The 19540-nt window shown below is 55.9% G+C and overlaps 1 protein-coding gene across 5 annotated transcripts in view; it reads left to right on the forward strand.

The window, feature by feature from the left end:
* Nucleotides 1-19540, forward strand: part of ZMIZ1 (zinc finger MIZ-type containing 1) — a 229344-nt gene that overhangs the window by 38114 nt on the left and 171690 nt on the right. For all 5 annotated transcript variants that reach the window (XM_032491579.1, XM_032491576.1, XM_032491574.1 and 2 more), the window contains exon 2: nucleotides 8333-8453. The gene's annotated coding sequence lies outside the window, so the exon portion shown is untranslated. The remainder of the gene's footprint in view (nucleotides 1-8332; nucleotides 8454-19540) is intronic.

The raw sequence follows: 19540 nt of genomic DNA on the forward strand, positions 1-19540 counted from the left end.
TGGACACTAAGTTCAGAAACACAGGTGAATGATGTATTGGCATCTATTACAGTAAGATCTATGTTTCCAGACTGCATGTCCATCAGCCCCCACCCAGGAAGAGTCCAGGCCCCCCTTCAGGGCAGTTTGAAGGGGCTGTGGTGAAATTGCACCCCAGCCTGTAGGATGGCGGCCGGGGATGGAGGTGGTCGGTGCTGACCTCTGCTGGTTCCTGGGAGTCAGGGTGCCGGGCCCCCCACAGCCACCTGGCTCCCCCGTTGGAGACTGCGAGTCACTATACGCCTGCCTGGACGGCACCCTTGCTGGCCTGGGGTCCTGAAAGGAGGCCCAGAGGAAGACTTAATGTCTTACCTGAGCTAGGCGAGGACTGCCGACCCCACTGCCAGTGCTTTCCCCTGCTGGCTGCAGACTGAGCCCATGGGCAGCCCCGTCACATGTGGGCTCCCTGGTCTGTGCCCCGCCTCATGCCAGCTGATGGGGTCCAGGAGAGGTGCAAAGTTCCCAGCCCGCTGAAGGAACGAGCCCCGGCACCCAGGCCAGCGCTGGCGGACACAGCAAGGGCTACAGGGGCTCAGAGGTGGTGGGCCACGGTGGGCCCAGATGAGCAGGGCAGAGAGGAAGCAGACCGGGCTGGAGTCAGACCTTGAAGGACACGGGGACAGTTCACTGAAGGGACAGCATTCCAGAAGGACAGAAGTGTGTGGCAAAGGTTTGGAGTCGTTCCTGGGGAAAGGCGTGCCCTCTTCCATAAGACATCTGGTCCAGATGGCCTTGGCTCTCAGTGACCAGTGGCCGTGGGGTGAAGCAGATGGCCAGCAGGGGGGCGGGGCCACCCTCAGGCCTGAGCCAAAGCAAGGCCAAGTGGCCCACACAGGCCAGAGCCCGAGACCTTGGCATCAGCCACTCGGAGCCCTCGACTCGAGAGTTAATGATTCATTTGTGGCCAATTTCTGCTGGCCTTTGCCTGGAAATTCCCAAGCCTGCTCCTTCCCTCAGCTCCAGGAGCTCCAAGAGTACAGTCTCATTTACACTTGGCTGAGAACATCTCACCCACTATCCAGGGAATGGTTTTTTAAATTACAGCAGTAGCGATGTAGGTTAGCCCTTAGAAGGAACTGATTCTGGCCTACAGGCTAGGGTCTGGAATGGTTGTTTGACTGTAGTAAAGTTAGAAGCACCTCTCTGACCCCATGGGCCAAATGCTGATAGAAGAAACCCTGTTTTGTTCATGGGGCCCCCCACTTAGTTCAGAGCAGATGCAACCAGAATCCAGTCTGGTGTAATGTGAAAAGTGTTGCAACAGTTACAGAGGGGGAAATAGAGCTTGACCCAGAGCAGGACTTGGCTGAGTAAAGAGAAAGCAATCATATATGCAAAGGCCCTGGGGCATGAAAGTGCAGGGGAGGTTGAGTTGTTGTGCAATGGCTAGAATGCAGAGGGTGTAAGAGATGTCTAGAAGTTCGGACGTAACTCATAGTTGAAGGGCTTAGGGGACTTGGGAGTTTGGCAGTGGGAGGTGCTGGCAGTGGGGCTGCTACCTGAGCAGGGACAGGTATGTTTTGATTTGGATTTGGGGGTCCTTTGCCCATTCGTGTCTTGATTCTGCTGGTCAGCAAACCTTCCTTGACAGCCTCTTCTGTGCCAGCTCAGGCCCAAGCCCAGCACAGTTCCCTGCACTTGTGTGGAGCTGGACTAGAGGGAAGGGGACACGTGCAGCAATCCAGGTAGGAGCTACAGGGACCTAGCAGAGTTGCATACCGCTGGCAGGTATACCGGTCTGTGCAGAGGCTGGGGGATGACTGATGACTTTTTCAGGCTCGCCCAGCCCTGTTGTTCCAGGTCTTCGGGTGAGTGTGTTGGGGGGGTTGAGGCAGCTTTGAGGAACTTCATGTTCCTGGCAGACTGTGGATGGACAGCCTACAGGTTACCCCTGTCCTGTAAGGTCATGTGGTCTTACCAAGTCCAGATGTGTATCTGTCGCTCTGGACATGAGCAGACTGAGGCCAAAGAGGCCAAGGTCGACAGTGCTCAGGGCCCCATTCTCCCATTCCTGGCTGGTTGCACACATACTACCCCCAACCTCCCCTACCCCCTTGCAGATTTAAGACTATTTCCCCAAACCATGCAAAACATAAAGCAGCCTGATCTTCCAGGTTGAAAAGTCCCAGGCTTGGGGCTTCCTTTATGTCTTTTCAACTTTGCACATTTAATTTCTTCAGATTATTTCTTGACAGTCCCAGGCGTTGGTGGTAAACAACCGCTCTCCCCAGAATGTTTCCCTGTGACAGCAGCTTTCTCTGGAGAGGGTGCTACCAACACTTGGCAGGGCCTCCTCCCAGCTCCCAGCTCCAGGCTCCTAACTCAGGCTCCTGAGAAGCTCGGGCTTCTGAAAGGCGTTCAAGAACGTGATGCTCTTCCCTGTGTGTTCGGCGGGCAGGGCCGGGCTGGGCATGGGCCTGGCCTCTTTGTTCCCTGCAGCAGCCAGCAGCCCAGCCTGGCCTCAGAGCCTCAAATGGCCCCTGGTTGTGGATGGTCCCCAAGCAAAGAGGTGGGGTGGTATCGGGTGTCCGCTGGCTCCCACAGCCCTGGTGCCCTGGTCCTTGGCATGGCTCAGCGACAGGAGGGAGCCCGTCTCCCGAGGACAGCACTGTCAGGCCTGTCTGTGGCCGGAAGACCAGCGGCGTCCTGGCCCTGCAGCCTCCGTGGTCTGCGTCACACACTGGCTTAGGTGTCCTGAGTCAGAGCCAGGAAATGGATCTGCCATGCGGGGGTGGCGTTGCCGCTGCCCCTGGCAGCTGGGGTGAACCCCAGCCTCCTGCCTGTCCACACTGAGGGGGCCCTGGCCTCATACTTCCCTCCCCTGGCCTGGCCTAGATTTGACCAGGGGCTGGAGGAGAGGCTAAGGTGACAGCCAGCTCTCTGCTCCTCAAACTGTGCTCAAGCCCCTAACCCCACCCGGCCAGTAACTGCAGGGCTATTGACAGGATGGAGCGCTGAGATCGGGTACAGCGAGCCCGCCGGGCCTCTACCGGGGCTGTACCACTTTCCTGGAATGCCCTTCCCGGACTTATGCTCTGGGCAAGAATTTACCCCAGAATCATTTCTTTAGTGAAGCTTTCCCGGGCAGCCCCTCCTCCAGCCAAAGCCGCCCCCTTTCCCTGACCCACCCTGTTGGGCTCCATTGCGGCTCCTATCACAATGCAGTGTAGTCACATTTTCCAGCAAAGACTCCTACATTTGCCTGTGTGAGTGCTCTGAGGCTTATTTATCTGGGCGCTTTGCACGCCTGATGTATACTAGACGCTCAATAAAAGCAGGCTGGATTTCACGAAGGAGGTTCCTGAAGGTGGTGTCGGAGTGTTCCTTTGTTAATGATGTGGTGGGGGGGTTTGCCAGCAAAGAGGCTGACCTCCCCCCACCAGACCCCCTCCGCAGCCTCTGCCCCGGGAATTGCGGGGGGCTGCAGCGACCCCTACGCAATTTCCATGCAGCCTTCGCCTTCCTTGCCAGCAGGAGTCAGCTCCCTGGGCTGCCCGTGTGATCACTCTCCAGAAAACACCCCAGTGGAAACTGCATGAATGATTGATAAGAGCTGAGAGCTGTTTAATTTTTCCCCCTGTTTAATGGCTATCAATAATTTAATACGCTCTCTGTATGTTTTTAAGAAATAGCACCCATTTTGCCGTCTCCGGTTTAGCCGGCTAAATGATTTAAGTGTTGGAAATGTGCTCTGAGGATGGAGGTTGAGAGTCAGAGGAATCTGGAGGCTGGGGGTGGGGGGAAGTGGGTTCAGAGCCAGCCAGCAGCATCTTGGCCTGGGTGGGTGGGTGTGTGTGTGTGTCTGTGTGTGTGTGAAGGTGGGAGGGAGGGGGCGGGTAAAAGCCAGTGCCTTTCTGCTAAGAGCAAGATAATTGCTTTTCCGGGTCTCACTGAGCAGCAGCTGAACAGCTGTCAATTCATCCCCTCCCCAGTGCTGAGCTTTTCTGGATGACTCTGGGGGCCCCACGGGGGCTAGGAGAGAGCTGCTGCTGGTACCACCATGGGCTGAGAACCACCCTCCCCCTGACATCTTTGCCTCCTCCTAAAGCTTTTAAATCATTTTTATTTTAACGATGCAGTGAGTCTGCTGCCAGCCACGTCTTCCAGATAGGGTAAGGGTGGTGTGTAGAGGGAGGGGCTTAGAATCACTAACCTCAGGGCCCAAAGGGACCCAACAGGTTATCTGCCAGTGCTCCCCCAAACTTTCTAGATGCAAAGAATCACCTGGGAGGACTTGTTAAAAATTTACATTTCTGGGCTGCATTCCAGACCCACAGACTTCCATTCTCAGGGGAGAGGCCTGGGAAGCTGTGAGTTTAACAACAGCCCAGGTGATTGTTATCATCAGAGGAGTTTGGGACATAGAGAGTTCAGCTCCAGCTCTGATGCTTCCAGCGCCCACAGCACCACACGGCCACTCTCTCTGCTTGCACGCCTCTGGGGACGGGGCCCTCACCACTTTGTGGGACAGCACAGCCACCTGTGGAAGACAGGCCAGAGTTCCTTCCCATGTTAGGCTGGACCTCAGGGGACCCTCATGTGGAGGTTCCTCTGCTGCAGGAGAGACTGCCTTTCCTGGGACGAAGTGTTCTGCACTCTCCTGTCCTGGCCACCCTCTGGCTTATCTGTGCCTCTCTGCTGGGCAAGGAGCCTTCCTTTCTTAGCAAAGGAATCTGGGTACCAGAGAAAATGCCCAGACATGGGGTGGGGATGGACTTCCCGCTCCAGGCCTGTGCCCCCTTTCCCAGGGGCAGGTGGGTGACAAGGTGGACTACCCTGGGCACATCAGGCTGCTTCTGGCAAGCACCGTCATTGGCACAGTGAAGATTCTGAGAGAGACAGAAAGATTCCTGGGCCTTAAAACTGCCTTGGCCTGTCAGGGGCCAGTCCTCCCACAGGACTGAAAAATGTGACTCATCGGAGAGTTGACTAAGCCAGATCTCTGGGATGAGTGTGGAGGAGCTGAGGCCAGAGGGGTCTCCCCCAGGGCCGCACACCCATTGAGGACAGAACTGGAGCTGCAAACATGAGGCATCTAGAACTGAGGCCCTGGTGCGGGGTTCAGCTGAGACCCCACTCAGCCATTGAGAGCAGGCGCGGGGCAAGGGCAGGCTTCCGCCTTCTTGCTTGGCCCTGGTGGAGACGAGTCAGTCCATGGAAGGATTTTAGCAGAGCTGATGCCCCGTCTGTTGGACATTACAACTCTCCCTTGCTTTGTCAGTTTGCCGTGTTTCAGCAGAGATGCAGTGCTGACTGCCAGTCGGGCTTTATTTTACTAGGTAGTAAAGAGGGAAGGAGTGGTGCCCTTTCACGGGTGTTACCATCTGCTACAAGATGGGGGACACCCTAAGTCCTCCCCCTCTTTATAGACCCTCTTTGTATCCCCAAATTCAGCCGTGCCCTCGGTCTACGTGGGAGAAGCCTGGGTCCCGGGAGGTGCTGGCATACGACCCGTCTTGTGATCACTAGTTCCCGCCATCCTCCTTCACCCCGGAAGTCTGCTCTGATCATCCCAGCACCACTGTGCAGGGCCCGACCCTAGGGGGATAGGAAGACGGGTGCTACCTAACCATGACAGGGCCCCTCTTGGAGAGATCCCAAGAGCTGGGGAAACCAAAGGGAAAGAATTAACTCTGTGCTCAGAAAGATCCAGCTTCAGAGAGAGAGAGTTGTGTGAATCTGGACACCTAGGCAAGGCAGGGGCAGTCTGTGAAGGCTTCCAGGAGGAGGTGCTGCCTGCCCTCCGGCTTGGAAGTACAGGAGGAAGGGGAGGGGCCTCCCAGGTGCAGAGGTGTGAGGTGGGACTATGACTGTGCAGAGGAGAGTGAGGTGAGGCCAGCTGGGCAGGGGCTGGGCTAGAGAGGCAGGCAGGCCAGGGTGGGGCTGGATCTAGTCCGCCTGGGCAGAGAGCCACAGAAGGTTTGTTTGTTTTCAGCTTCTATTGAAGTAGTACATCCATGCAGAAAAAGTGTGCATATCCTAAGTGTAGCCAAAATGAATACACTCAGGTAACCACCATACAGATCAAGAAACAACATTCCAGATTCCCTAGAACCACCCCCCCATCTACCTCCTTCCAGTCACTGCGCCCCCTCAAGGACAATGACTGCAGTATCCTTGCATTATCAGCAGCACACTATCAGTTACCTATTGCTGCCCCCAAACCACCCCAAAACTTAGTGGCTTAAAACAAACAAGCACCATTGATTACGCCTCATAATTTTATGGTTTGCCTGGGCAGTCCCTCTACTGGTTTCCCTGGGGCTCATGTGACTCTAGTTGCCTGAAGGGCTGGCTGGACTGGATGGTCGAAGATGGCCTCAGTCACATCTGCCATTTGGTGCTGGCTGTTGGCTGGGCGGCCTCAGTTCTCCTCCAGCCTCCAGTAAGGTAGACCAGCTGCCTTCCATGGCCAGGCCATGTTCCAAGAGGGCCAAGGCCAGAAAGAGAAGGATCTCTTGAGACCTAGTCTCTGTAAGTCACAAAATGCCACATTCACCAAGTCCAGTGGTGAAAACAAGTCTCATGGCCGGCGCAAATTCAGGGGCGGAGGGCAGAACACACCTTTCGATAGGAGGAGCTGCAAAGAATCTGTGGCCATATGTGCTTATTCTACCACAAGCATGGAGTAGTTTTGCCTGTTCTTGACCTTTATATAAATGGACCCCTTAAGTATGTTCTCCACTGTGTCTGGCTTTTTTGGTCAACATTATGTTCATAAGATTTATCTGTATTGTTGGATATAGTTGCAGATTGTTCATTCTCATTGCTGTGCGGTATTCCTTTGTGTGGATACGCTGATTTATTCATTCTACAATTGATGGCCATTTGGGAAGTTTTCATTTTGGGGCTGTTATGAATAGCACTGCTGTGAACATTCTAGCACATGTATTTGGGGAACCACAGGCACACATTTCCATGGAGGTGGAAATGCTGAGTCACTGATAGACCACAAGGCAGGGGACGCTTCCAAACTGTTCCCTAAGGTGGTGACCAAGGGCGTGCCCTACCAGCAGTGTTTGGGAGGCCCGGAGGGCTTTGTGGAGGGGAGTGAGGTGGTAAATAGGGGTGTTAGAAAGACCCAGCCCCCAAGCTGAAGATGGGCTGGAGGGGTATCATTGACCCTGGGATTCTCCATAATGTCCCCAAGAGGCTGAGGAAGGAGGGCCATCAGACTAGATGGCCCTATGCTGAGTATGCTCTCCTACTGCACTTTTTCTCACCCCAGGGCCACCCCACTGCCCTCTTTCCTTTACCCAAAAGCTGCCTTCCACAGCTAGCCTGATCCCCCAACAGTCAGGGAGGCTGGGGGTCTGCGTGAGCCGACATGAGGACACAGGATCTGGGTGGGGGGACTGCCATGGCATTGTCTGGGTCGGGGGGTGACAGCTCCAGGCAGTGGGAAAGACCAGGGTACTTGGTTCTACTTCTGGCCTTGCCTCTCTCTCGCTGTGGGACCGTGGGAAGAAACGCTTCCCCTGTCAGGGCCTCAGTTTCCTCATTTGTGAACTGACAGAAAAGAGAGTCAACTTCACTAAATCTCTTTCCTCTCCCCAACCTGACCCCTGGATGCCAGAATCTAACAGGGGGAAGGGCCTGCAGTGGCCCAGGGAGAGCTCAGCAGGCTTCCTGATTTCAGGGTTCATGTCAGTTGGCCCATTTTGTTCAGCTTAGTCACAGAATATCTTCACTGCCCCACTCATTCATTCATTCATTCATCCATTCATCCATCTCTCAGGGACTCCCTGTGGCCTTGTGAGCCTCAGAGGATAAACTAGATCTCATTCTCGATGTCCGGGAGCTCCGCTCAGGGAGGAGCCAGCCTATAGAGAGCTGGGTCAGCTCGTCCCAAAACCACTGCAGGGTGAACAGGAAAAGGAGCGACAGGTCAGAGAGGGCTCCATGGAGGTATCTGAACAGAGAGGGGCTTTGAAAGTCAGAGAAGTGGGGAAAAGGGCTCCGGGCAGAGCACCTGGCATGTCTGAAGGGTGGGGGTTCTGGGGGTCTGAGCTGACTGCAACCCGGTGGTTGGTGTGCCGGCATGGCTGCCGCTGTAGTCCGGGTTGCAGAGGAGCTGACCTTGGTGCTGGGGCTGGTTCTGGGCCTTGCACATTGAAGTTCAGGAGCTGGGCCTTTATGGGGATGGGGTAGGGAGCAGCACCCAGTTTCCTTGGTCCTCCAAGAGATGACCAGAGGGGCCTGGGCAAGCGGGACCTGGAGGTGGGTGAAGGGGGTTGGGGTCATCCCCAGGCTCAGGCTTGGAGCTCACCATGCCCTCTCCTCTCTCCTGTAGGACCTGCAACAGCTGTGCTTGGCCAAGTTGGACTGCTAGGGCTGCTGCCTCCTTCCACTGCAACCTTTTCCTGACACTCTTAGCGGCCTCCAGTGCTGGTGGTCGGCGGAGGCCTCGGCAGGTAAGCAAGATGGGCTGGGCCTTGGCACCCGGTGTCCACTGGTGTGGGGCCCAGCCCCAGCCACTGGTACTCTTCTGGGGCCTGGAGACCCGGGAGCTGGGCTGTCATCCCTGAGGAATTAGCAGAAGGGGCTTATTTCTCAGTTTTCACCTCTTTTGGCCTCCTCCTCTCAGAGGGAGCCAGAGAGTGGAGGGTTAGGAGAGGGGTGTGCCCCGGCCCGGCACTTGGACATTTGGTTTTATTCTGTTGCCAGCTCCCGGTGTAGCCTTGGGCATCCCTGTCCGTTCATAGTTGAGAGCCTCAGCTCTCTCATCTAGTGCGTGAAAATAATAATATCCTCTGACATTCTGAGTATGTAACTCCATGCCAGGCACAGTGCTGAGTTCTGTGTAGTTAGTAACTCTCTTCATCTTCACCACAGCCCTGTGAGGCAGGTGCTGTTATCATCCCCATTGTACAGACGAGAAAACTGAGGCTTGTGGTCGGGGAGCAACTTGCCCAAGGCCACACGCCTGGCTGAGCCCCCATGGGCCCCTCAGTTCCAGGTCTGTGTGGCTCCAGTGTGCCAGCCTCTAACCCCAGTCCACTCTGCCCCTGGCCTTGACCGCCTCTTCTGGCCTCGTCTTAGGGGTTAGCATCGAGGTGATCATGGGTGTCCCCAGAACTGCTAGGTCCTGTCCCAATTCAAGGCAAAGGGATGAGGCTTTTACAAGGTGACAGTGCCTGCTGGTTGCCTGGGGTCATGACTCATTTGTGGGTGTGTTGTGACATGATCTCTGTGATCCCCAAGGTGGCACCCAGGGCCCCTTCTAGAGGAGGGGTATGCTGGTTGGATAAGGCTCTCTCTCCCTCTGCCTCCCGGTTCAGTTTCCCAAGCTTGTATTAACCACTTACTGTATGCCAGGCCTGACAGCAGCCCCTGTGATGCAGAGGAGAGGGCCCTGTCCTGTTCTGTGCTCTGGCTGGAGATCACAGCAGATGTGGCAAGCACTGTGACAGTGGAGTGGACGGGGTTCATAGGTTAAAGGGGGCATTCTGGGGAGGTGACCCAAAAGTGAGTAGCATTTGGGGAGACAGAAGCCGGGGATGGGGGATGAAGTTGGAAAGGGGATGGGAAGATTATAAAGGGCCACGAGTGTGGGGCTGTTCCCACGTACACACAGGGAGGCACTCACCTGTGCGCACACGTGCGCGCGCACAAACACACACACACAGGAAGGGGTGTGTTCCAAGGAGAAGGGGCCGTTCAGGGGTCATTGGCTTCTCACCTGCTGAAACTTCCAGTAGTTCCTGGGGTGGCTGGGCAGCTTTGGGTCAAGGCTGAGCTGTGACCTCTGTATGTATGGGGGGAGAGGGACTGTCAGGGTTTGAGGGCCACTGTGTGACCATGGACATGCTCTTGTCCTCTCTGGGCCTCAGCTTCCTCATCTGGAAACAGGAAACACAGTCACCATCTGGCCCCAGCATCCTGGACAAGGAGCTCGTGAAGATCAGAGACACTGATGTACAGTGCTGAGAACAATTTGTGCTCTGCAGGGCTTCAACAAATCAGAAGTGTTATTCACATGAGAAGAAAGTGGGTTATGGGTGTGGGCATCGCTGTGGGATGTCTGTGGGGCCTTATTCCTGCTCCTCATCTCCTGGAGACTCCATCCCAGGTCCCTGGAGCCTGGGTGCTCTCTGAGACCTAGGGCGTGATAAGCTGGTAAGGTCTGTGCCATCCCTGCCCCCAGCTGCACTTCCCCTGTTGGCTCCTGGGGAGTTGGGGTCCTGTAGTGTCCGGCTTCATTATACCAACCATACAAGAGTCCCAGCTGGGGACCTGGCTTGTTACATACATGAGCTTAAGAGCCCAGAGAGGGAGGCCTCACTGAACAATTTCTAGATGAAGAACCTGAGGCCCCATGAGTGTAGGTGAGGTTCTCAAGGATACCTGCTCAAAAGTGGTGGAGCTGGGCTCCAGACTGTCAGCTGCCAGAATTTGTGTTCTTTTCTCCAGTAAGCTCCCTTCAGGGTTAGGTCATTTCATGCCCACTTTACAGATGAGGAAACTGAGGCTCAGAGTGAGTGGGCCACAGAGCCAGGAAGTGGCATTTGCACCCCAGATTCAAGACTTCTCTTCCCTCCCTCTTCCTGGCAGGGCCCATCCAGGTTAGTTGAACTTCCCAAGGGGGCTCCTGGTTCCTGGTTTTACCCTAGCCCTGTATTCCCAGGCCAGAGAGTGTCCACTTCCTTGCAAGTAAAAAGGTGGGTTGTTCTCTCGGGTCCACTGTCTGGGCATGATCTCGTAAATTCCTCTCCGTGACCCCTTTGTAACGTGTCCTTAGCGTGGTCCTTTGGAAACCTGGCCGGCAGGAAGCTCTGGGGTGCTCTAGCCTGGGGGTGGCAGGCACTCCTTGCATACCCATCAGCAGGCTTGTTAGTGCAATGAGGGTGTGGGACCCTGGCATAGGGACCATGGGTCTGCCTGTCTATGGAGAGGAAATCTGGGAGGGATCCCCAGGAGCTGAGTTGGGCATTGGAAGGTAAGGGGAAATTTGCGAGGGAAATTTGCAAAAATTGTAGAGGGAAAAAGGAAGACCAAGTAGAGGGCCTGGCTCTTGCAAAGTACCAGAGAAGTGAACGTTCATTCATTGGCTCTCCCTGAACACTGTCCATCAGAATGTCCTAGAATCAGGACCAGCTACAAATTTATGGGGCCCAGTGCAAAACAAAAATGTGGGGCCCATTGTTCACAAATTATGAAGGATTTCAAGATGGTGGCCCTAGAGCATTCAACCCAGAGTGGGTCCTTCTGAGCGTGGGGCCCTGTGCAACTGCCCACCCACGTAGCCAGTCCTGCCTAGAATAAGGGAAGACCTGAGTTCACTTGCAGATTCCACCAGTTACTTACTGGCCTCGGGACCCTGGCCAAGTCCCCCACCACCCTGTGAGTCTCATCTGCCCAAGGGAGAGAATATTGCCCTCCTCCCAGCAGCAGAAGCCTCAGCAGTGCCAGCAACCAGCTTGTCCCAAACATCTGGGAACAGTGGCTTCAGCGAGGGTGGGATTACAGCCCCTCCTGTCAGGCAGTGGTGTTCAAGGGTTCTCTGATCTGCCCCTGTCTACCTTCTCCGCCCTGCCCCTGCATACTTTGGAAGCCTGTTCTGTGTGTGTGTGTGTTTCCAAATCCTCCAGGTTACAGAGGATGGAAGGTTCTTTTCTGTGTCTTATTTGCAGAGTCTTCTGCCTGATGGCCCCTTGCCTGCCTGTCTTTACTTGGCAAACTCACTCCTACAGGTCAGATGCCATGGAGACTTCTCTAACCGCAGCCCCTCCTCCTGACCTTTGCCCCATGACCCCTCCAGTATCTACAATGACCTCTTGTACTGTAGAGTTCTCTACAGTATGCAAGCTCTTTCACACCCCATCAGACCATTGAGAAAGCCCTTGAAAGTTCCCATTCCCATTGCCAGATGGGAAAATAGAAGCTCAAAGGTACAACCCCCGAGCCTAGCTCCTGGGCTGAGGTCAAGCCCACATCAGGAAGGGGTGCAGACAGTGGTGACAGAGGGTGGCACGTGGGCTCTGCTCTGGGCAGCTTCACCCTTCAGCATTTTGGAAGACTGGCTTTCTCCCTGGTAAAGAGCTCCAGCCCCTGGTGGGTAAGAGGCCCCAGTGGCCAGCTGGAGTACGACCCCCCACCCCACCCTTCCCTGTGGGGGCCATGGCCCAATTCTCTCAGCCTGGCGGACTGGAGGCAGGCGTATGTGGTACCAAGGCAGGTCCCACAGCAGGCAGAGGTGAGAAGGCCCCAGATGGTCTGGGCTGTGACAGCGAGCAAAGGCTGGACACAGATAGAGGGTTTCTCATCGGGGGCATGACAGCTGCCCGCTCTGGCTGGCACTTTCTACAAGGCACTTTTGGTGCGTGACTGCAGAGGGCAGTGACGTGATGAGGGTGTGGACTCTGGGCCTCAGCTTTGGGGTTTTCCAGCTCTGCCACTCCCCTCTTTGTGATTTCAGATGAGTGGCCTAACCTCTCTGTGCCCCATTTCCTCATCCGTAAAATAGCGATAGTAATAGAACCGATCCCACTGAGTTGTGAGGAATTCGACGAAGTCCCTCTGGGCTGGGACGTGTACACATTGATGGTGGGTGAACAGATGGGGTGAGTGATGGGGCTGACCCCCAGGGCTGGGGGCAGATAGGGAGGGACATGCTTGGATTGTCATTTCAGAGGGGATGTAGGGGATGGGCTGGGTTTGGGTTTCATATGAGGTGACCCCAAACAGCTGTCGATGAGAGCTCTGTGGGCAGGGACCTGGGGTGACAGCCACACTCCTTAGCCGTCCCCTCCAGCCCCATGTTTGTGGCTTCGTGCTGACAGCATGAACACCACCAACTATCTGTCAGCAGATTTCCAGGGCTACACAGTACGTGGTGGGTTTGCGGCTGGCTTCAAAGTCCTTGAATGCCAAGCCCAGCTCACAATGGTGCTGGCCGTGGCCACACAGAGCTAGGATTCCAGGGTCCCCATGTGGCGTGCCTGTCAGTCTTCAGCGCCAGCTGAGAATGCACACCCTCCTCTCCCTGCCTGGAATTCGTTGCCTGCAGCCCAGGCCCCTCCACCCCCAGCCTCTGGGCCAGCCCTGACCCTGCAACCCCTACCCCAACCTGGAGCTAGAAATAGTCTACAGCCCACTGACTGTTGCTGCCCGAGGTGGAATGCTCCCTGGGTCAGCAGGGTGGGCCGCTGTTCTCATAGGCCCTCTGAGCAGGACTTTTGTTCAAGTCTCAGTCCTTCTGCAGACCTGCCGTGTGACCTTGGACAAGTCCCTTTTCCTCCGATGCAATTGTGCATTGGTTTATAAAGCCAGAGGACTGGAACACATCAGGGTTCACAACCTGCAATGTTCTGAAGGGCCTCAGCAGCCCAGGGAAGCTGGGGTTATCCCACTGTGTGGATGAGGCAACTCAAAGCACAGAGAGGTTAAGAAATATACCCAGGGTTACAGAGCTATTGGCGAAGCTGAGATTCAGCCACTTTTACCTGACACTATGTTATGTGTTTTCCCCACACATCAAACTGTCTCTGGTAGGTACTTTCATGTTTCTTGGGTGAACCATTCACTCCATCAGCCAGAGTGGGCTGAACACTTACTGAGCACCAGCACTGTGCTAGGCACTGGCATCCAAAAGTGAATCTTTGTTCGAGTGCTGGGTGAGCACAGCCCTGGGCTTGAGTGGAGCTCATGGAGTCTACAGTGCAATGTGTGCTAGGTGGGTGCCCTCAGCGGGTAAAGGCAGTAGGGGCTGGGAGGGGCAGCTCTTCCCTGATGCTGGAGGGTGCAGTCAGAGGAGGCTGCCTGGAGGAGGGAGCTAAAGCCTTACACAGAAGAGTGAAGGAGTAAGATCTTCCTGAGGTCTCTGCAAACTTGGTGGAGTAGGTCAGTGGTCCAGCTGAAGAGGAACCTTCATCCAGCCACAGCTGGAAGCAGGTGCTAAGGCAGCTCCTGAGGGTCACAGAGTTTGACTTTGATCGTGCGGAGAATAGAGGGTTAAAAGGAGCTGTGGAGAGTAGCACCTCATCTGTGAAGGCCAGGAGGTGGGGGTCTGGCCCCAGCCTGCAAGCTGGGGTTCACAGCTCACCCGGAGCCTGTGGCAGCAGGGAGGGTCAAGGCTGGCAGCTTGTATACTCCAGCTGGCCAGACCTGCAGCTCACCTGGCCCTCTTCAGCAACCCAGACACCTGTGGGGCTTCTTTACCCCCAGGGGCTGGGGCTCTTTACCAGGAGGAAAAGCCAGTCTTCTACAATGCTGAAATGTGCAGCTGCCCTAGAGCAGAGCTCACTTACCACCCTCTGTCACCACTGTCTGCACCCCTTCCTGATTGGGGTGGCAGGGAGTTGGCAGAGTGGGGGCTGGCAGGGAGACATGGACAAACCTATTCAGTGACATGGTGGGGCCAGAGAGGCCCAGAGCCCAGCCCAGGATCACACAGCATCATCATGGCAGGTGCAGGAGGCTGACAGGCCAGACAGGAAAGCATCCTTTGGAGGGGGGTTAGGAGGGGGGTCTGGTTCCCTCTGGTTCTCCCAGCGTTTTGTGGGAGCCTTGCTGACTGTGTGTGATCACCCATGTAGGTGTGTGGGGTGGCACACGCATCCCCGGGACGCATGACCACAGCCACCAATAGGGCTGTCCAGGGGCAAGCTGAGATTTGGCAGACTCCGTGGAGAAGGGTTCCTTGGGTGTGGCTCACCTCGGTGCTTCTCCCTCCCACTGATGTTTGCTCACCTGCCCCTCGCTCAGCCCTGTCGTTTGTCTCCCTCTGGTCCAGGAGCCACACACTTAGGGTGAGGACAGCCATGCCCAGGCCCTGTGTCCTGGTCCAAAGCCTCCGTGACCTTGCAGGGAGGGAGCAGACACTGGGTGGGGCTGCAGGGGTGGCTTCTCTATTTGAATCATAGCATCCCAGCTGCCTGGGGGAGGAATGGTCTTTAGAAATCATTTGGCCCAACCCCTCATAATACAGGTGGGGAAACTGAGGCTCTGAGAGAGGAAGGTACACCCCAGAGGAGCCCAGCACGGAACTCCAGGCTTTCAGCTGAGCTCACTGCGACCGTAAACTGCTTCAGATGCCTAGCAGGTGTAGACCCTGGTAGGGCTCAAGACCTATAGCAGTGGTCGTGAACCAGCTGTGGGGCGCAATGTTTGCAGAAAAGACCCTCAGGGTCTGGGGGCACAGAGCGTAGGGTTGAGGGAGGTTCTGGGGATCTGTGGAGAATTGTGCAGGGTGCCCTCAGACCTGGCTCTGTTAAGCCTCATTTGTCCTCCGCCTCCTGTAATCACCGCCTCCTGCCGAGGCCTGCTACCATTAGGGCCTCTCCTCCCATCTGTTTACCCAGAGAGCCCAGTGAGGCCTGGAGTTTGCAGACCCGGAGGCCAGGGCAGGGAGAATGCTCTGGAGTCAGGCCCCTGTTAGAAAGCTGACAAGATGTGAGGGGGTGAAGAAGGAAAGTGGACTCTGGGAAGCAGGGGCTGCCCGTGTGCCTCGTCAGCCCCCTTTGCCGAGCCACTACAGGGTGCCCAGAAGCCTGCAGTCTGGAAGGCTGCTGGATCTGTGGGACCTAGGATGAGTTCTAGGGACTCCAAGGGACTCAGGAGACAGGGAGGGCTTCCTGGAGGAGGTGGAGCTCCAGCTGATTCCTGAAGAATGAACAGGACTGTGAACCAAAAGGATCCCAAGCAAAGGGAACAGCTGGGCCCAGGCCCCAAGGCAGGTACGCAGGTACCCTGAGGATAGATCAGTGGGTCTGGGTGAGCTGAGACTGGGCAGTGAGGAAATGAGGTTGGAGATGCCCCCTAGAGGCCAGAAGGCAGAAGGAAGAAATTTGTATTTTGTTTCTAACTTGCTAACTAAACGTTCCTGAGTAGATTACTGTCCCATTTCTGTGCCTCAGTTTCCCTCAGATCTCCCCAGAGCCTTGGGCACCTGGGAGCCACAGCAGGGCAGTGCCTCAGGGGAAAATCTGCCTTTGGGGAGTTGTGAGCATGTGCCAGAATCCTAGGCTCCCCTGGGAGCTGGTGGACAGCTGGCTAAGGACACTGCTGCTGGACCCAGGGCTTTTCTCTGACTGGGGACAGTTGACCTCAGACTCCTGGGGTTTGCCAGGAGTCTCCCTCAACCTGGGAGGATGGGGGGTTAATTCCCCTGGGGCAGACCCACCTGTGGGTCCTACTCCCAGAGTGGACTCCAGGGCTGAGAATTTGGAAGGTGGGCTGAGAGATGGGCTTCCCTTCTTCCTGTGACCGATGGCCGCCTTCCTTCTTCTGAGGAAGCTGGGTGGGGACAAGGGTGGGAGTAGGTGGCCTTCCTTAAGGCTTTGGACCAGCTCAGAACCTGACCAGGAGGAGGTGGCCCTTTGAGCCAGGCCTGCTGGGCCAGGCCTGCAATCTGCTGCAGGGGCTGTGGGTGCCTGGTGCCCCCTTGCGTGCAGCCCCTTCCCGAAGCTCTGGGCTCAGCGGGGGTTGTGCTCACTGCACCCCTACTGACCCACAGCACCCCTCTGTCACCTCTCCTGTTACAGAGGCAGTAGCCACAGGCCCTTCGGCTCCTGGTACCCAGGATTTCGAAAATCCCCCCCGCAGTTTGCACAGCAGCTGGCTCAGGCCCCATCAGCATGGGGCTGGCCCGGATTCCTGCTTGGGAAGCCCAGAATTCTTTTCCGGAATAATACAACAGCCCTTCCACGGCAGGAAGGGCAAGCTGCCCTTACGGCAAAGCTTCTTCATGACTTCTGGCTCCTGTCACTTTCAAAATAATCAGGTGGGCTTAGTGGGGGCGCATTTTCCGTGGAGAGGAAGTAGAGTCGGAAAAGAGAAGGCATGAGACTTGGCCAGGGTCACGTGGCCAAGGCAGGACTCACCCAGGATTCCAGGCCCTAGTCAAGCTCCTTTTGGGATGGAGCTAGTGTTTCCTGTTCAGGGCCACAGGCATATGGCCAGGGCTCAGGAAGAGGAGGTGGAGGAGGAGAGTCCCTGGGGGGTGAGGAGCCCGAGGGAGAGGCCCCAAGTCACTGTTTCTCCTCCTCTGCTCCAGCTACTTTAATTGGCGCGTCTGCCAGTGGTGGTGACATTTACCTGGTGGGGAAGAGGGCCTCTTCCCTCTTGAATCAAGATGCTAAAAATAACTAGGCTCAGCTTCCCAGGGCCCCTGCCCAGCCAGCTCTTGCCTGCCTGCCTGCCCCAGCGACCTTTTTTCTGGGTGCTAGAAGCTAATTGCTTTTTGAGCCTGTAGTCCCTTGTGCTAAGGACTTCCTAGGGGTCAAAACATGGATGGCATTGAATGCTCAGCTCCTAAAACTAAAGAGGGGTCTCTGCAAGGCCTACCTACCCCCAGGTATTGGGATGATGGGCCCCTGCCCAAACCTGGGCACCCACCCAATTTTCTCCCTGGGACCAGTACCCTGCCAGGCTGGCCACTCTGCCTCTGGATGCTTGAGCCCCTTCCTTGAGCTACTGGAGTTTCTCCTGGCTACCTGGACTCGAGGTGGGGGTGGGCGGAGGGTGGTACCCCTCCTGCTCAGTTATCTAGTGCTCACCTTGAGGCCTGTACCATGCCCAACACGGACGTACAAGTCGTGGCCTCCTGCCTTCACGCTGCGTGTTCGTTCTGCAGCCAAGCAGAGCCCAGACTTTGGGGCTGGACATATTTAAATCCAGCTGTGCAACCTTAGCACATTCCCAAGCCTCTGTAGTCTCATCTCTGAAATGGGCATCATAACTGACTTTGTAGTGTGGTTGCAAGAATGAAATGAGGTAACACGGAGAAAGCGTCAGATCGAGAGAGCTGGCCCCCAGTCCAGCAGGGGCCTGAGCATTTCTGAGGGCTTTCCTCTCTCTTGCTGTGTGAAGCGACCCTGGAAACATCATACATTTGGTTGATGTGTTTGCACTGTGTTTGGTCTTAAAGACCCAGGCTGAGGACTGGGGACCTAGTCTCCTGCAAAACAGAGGTCCCTTGCCGATTTCCGTGCACATCCGGAGTGACCTGCCACACCTGCCCCACCTGTGTGTTTGTCCAGTTCTTGCCCTGGGTCAGTGTAATCAGAATTGTGTTGACATTGGCCTGTGTATACCTGGCTGTGGGGTCATCCCAATGGAAATGGAAGTGATTCTCTGGGCTCCTTACTTACCCGCTGTGAGAACCTGGGCTGGTGGCTTAGCCCCTACACACCTCAGTGTCCTTATCAGAAAATGGGGATATTAGTGGCCCCTCCTCCACGAACACTGAGAGATTAAAGTAGCAGTGTAGGTACAGTGCTCAGAACAGGGTCTGGCACGGGGTGAGTCCTTGGAGCATGTTAGCTGGTCATCGTAGTAGTAAGACCAGCCATCGCTCACAGCAGCCGTGTGCCATTTGTTGAGTGATTAGTATCAGATGCTGTGTCAGAGCACGTTACAGTAATACACAAGGTATTCCTGTAAGCTCTACGTTCCAGATGAAGAAAACTGAGGCGCAGAGAGGTGACATATAGTCTTAAAGTGGTAGAGCTGAAAACCAGAATTCACATTCAGCCCAGCCAGGTGATCAGCCGTTTGAGTTTGCCTGGGACCGTCCCAGTTTTAGCACTGAAAGTTTTGCGTCCCCAGAACCTCTCAGCTCCAGGCCCACGGAGACAGTTAAGGTACCAGCCCCATCTAACCCCCGACCCGACTCCTACACCCTGGCCCCACTGGACCTCCTCCTTGGCTTCTGGCACAGCCCTCTCCTGCCCCTGCTCCTTTCCCACACCTCCCAGATCCCTCTTCTGCCAGATTATCCGTGTCCATCCCCCCGGCCTGACTCCAGTCTCCCTATCCAGCTTCTGTTCCTCTTCGCCCTCCCCTCTGCCGGCTGGAGGGTTAGGGTTCACACCTGGTGGCTCTCTGTGCCCAGGGCTGTGCATACAGTTGGCTAGTAGGTCCTGGGCTGCACCTCACAGGGCTCAGACCCCCATTTTCACTGAGGGTTTTGGCACCTCTGTTTCCAGCCTTCCAGAGGCACTTTGGAAACCTCTTACTTAAAAGAGGGAAGATGGAGTGAGCCCCTGCCCCCAGCCCTGGCCCCAAGCTGCCGGGAGAGATTGCACTGGCCCTTCCGGTGCATTGATGGAAAGCACTGCTGACAAAGGAGAAAGGTCAGCAGTGGGACAGAGCGGAGTTGGTGGCGGCCTGCCGGCCAGCAGCACCCTCCCCCAGATCAGGGCTTCCTGGGGGGAGGGGCCCAGTGCTCCTTGGGGTCCCGGTCAATTCATATTGACTCATGCAGCCGCTGGTTCAGCGAAGCTGGGCAGTCAAGCCCCCAGAGGGCTGGGGGAGACGCCTGAGTCATCCTTGGCACCTCCCTCTCCCTTACGCCCATGGTCAATTCAACCCCCTGAACCATCCCAGAATCTGTGTCTCCTCAGCACCCCTACCCTCCACTGGCAAACAAGTCTAACTGTCTTCCTGCCTCCGAATTACTGAGCCCTTTCCAGCCCACCAATGCCTTCCTTGGCTTCTCACTGTCACCAGGAATAAAGTCCAAATTCCAAGGTTGACATTAATGTCCTTCTTGAGCTCA

This window comes from Camelus ferus, chromosome 11 (assembly GCF_009834535.1).
Source record: "Camelus ferus isolate YT-003-E chromosome 11, BCGSAC_Cfer_1.0, whole genome shotgun sequence".
Lineage (NCBI taxonomy): Eukaryota > Metazoa > Chordata > Mammalia > Artiodactyla > Camelidae > Camelus > Camelus ferus.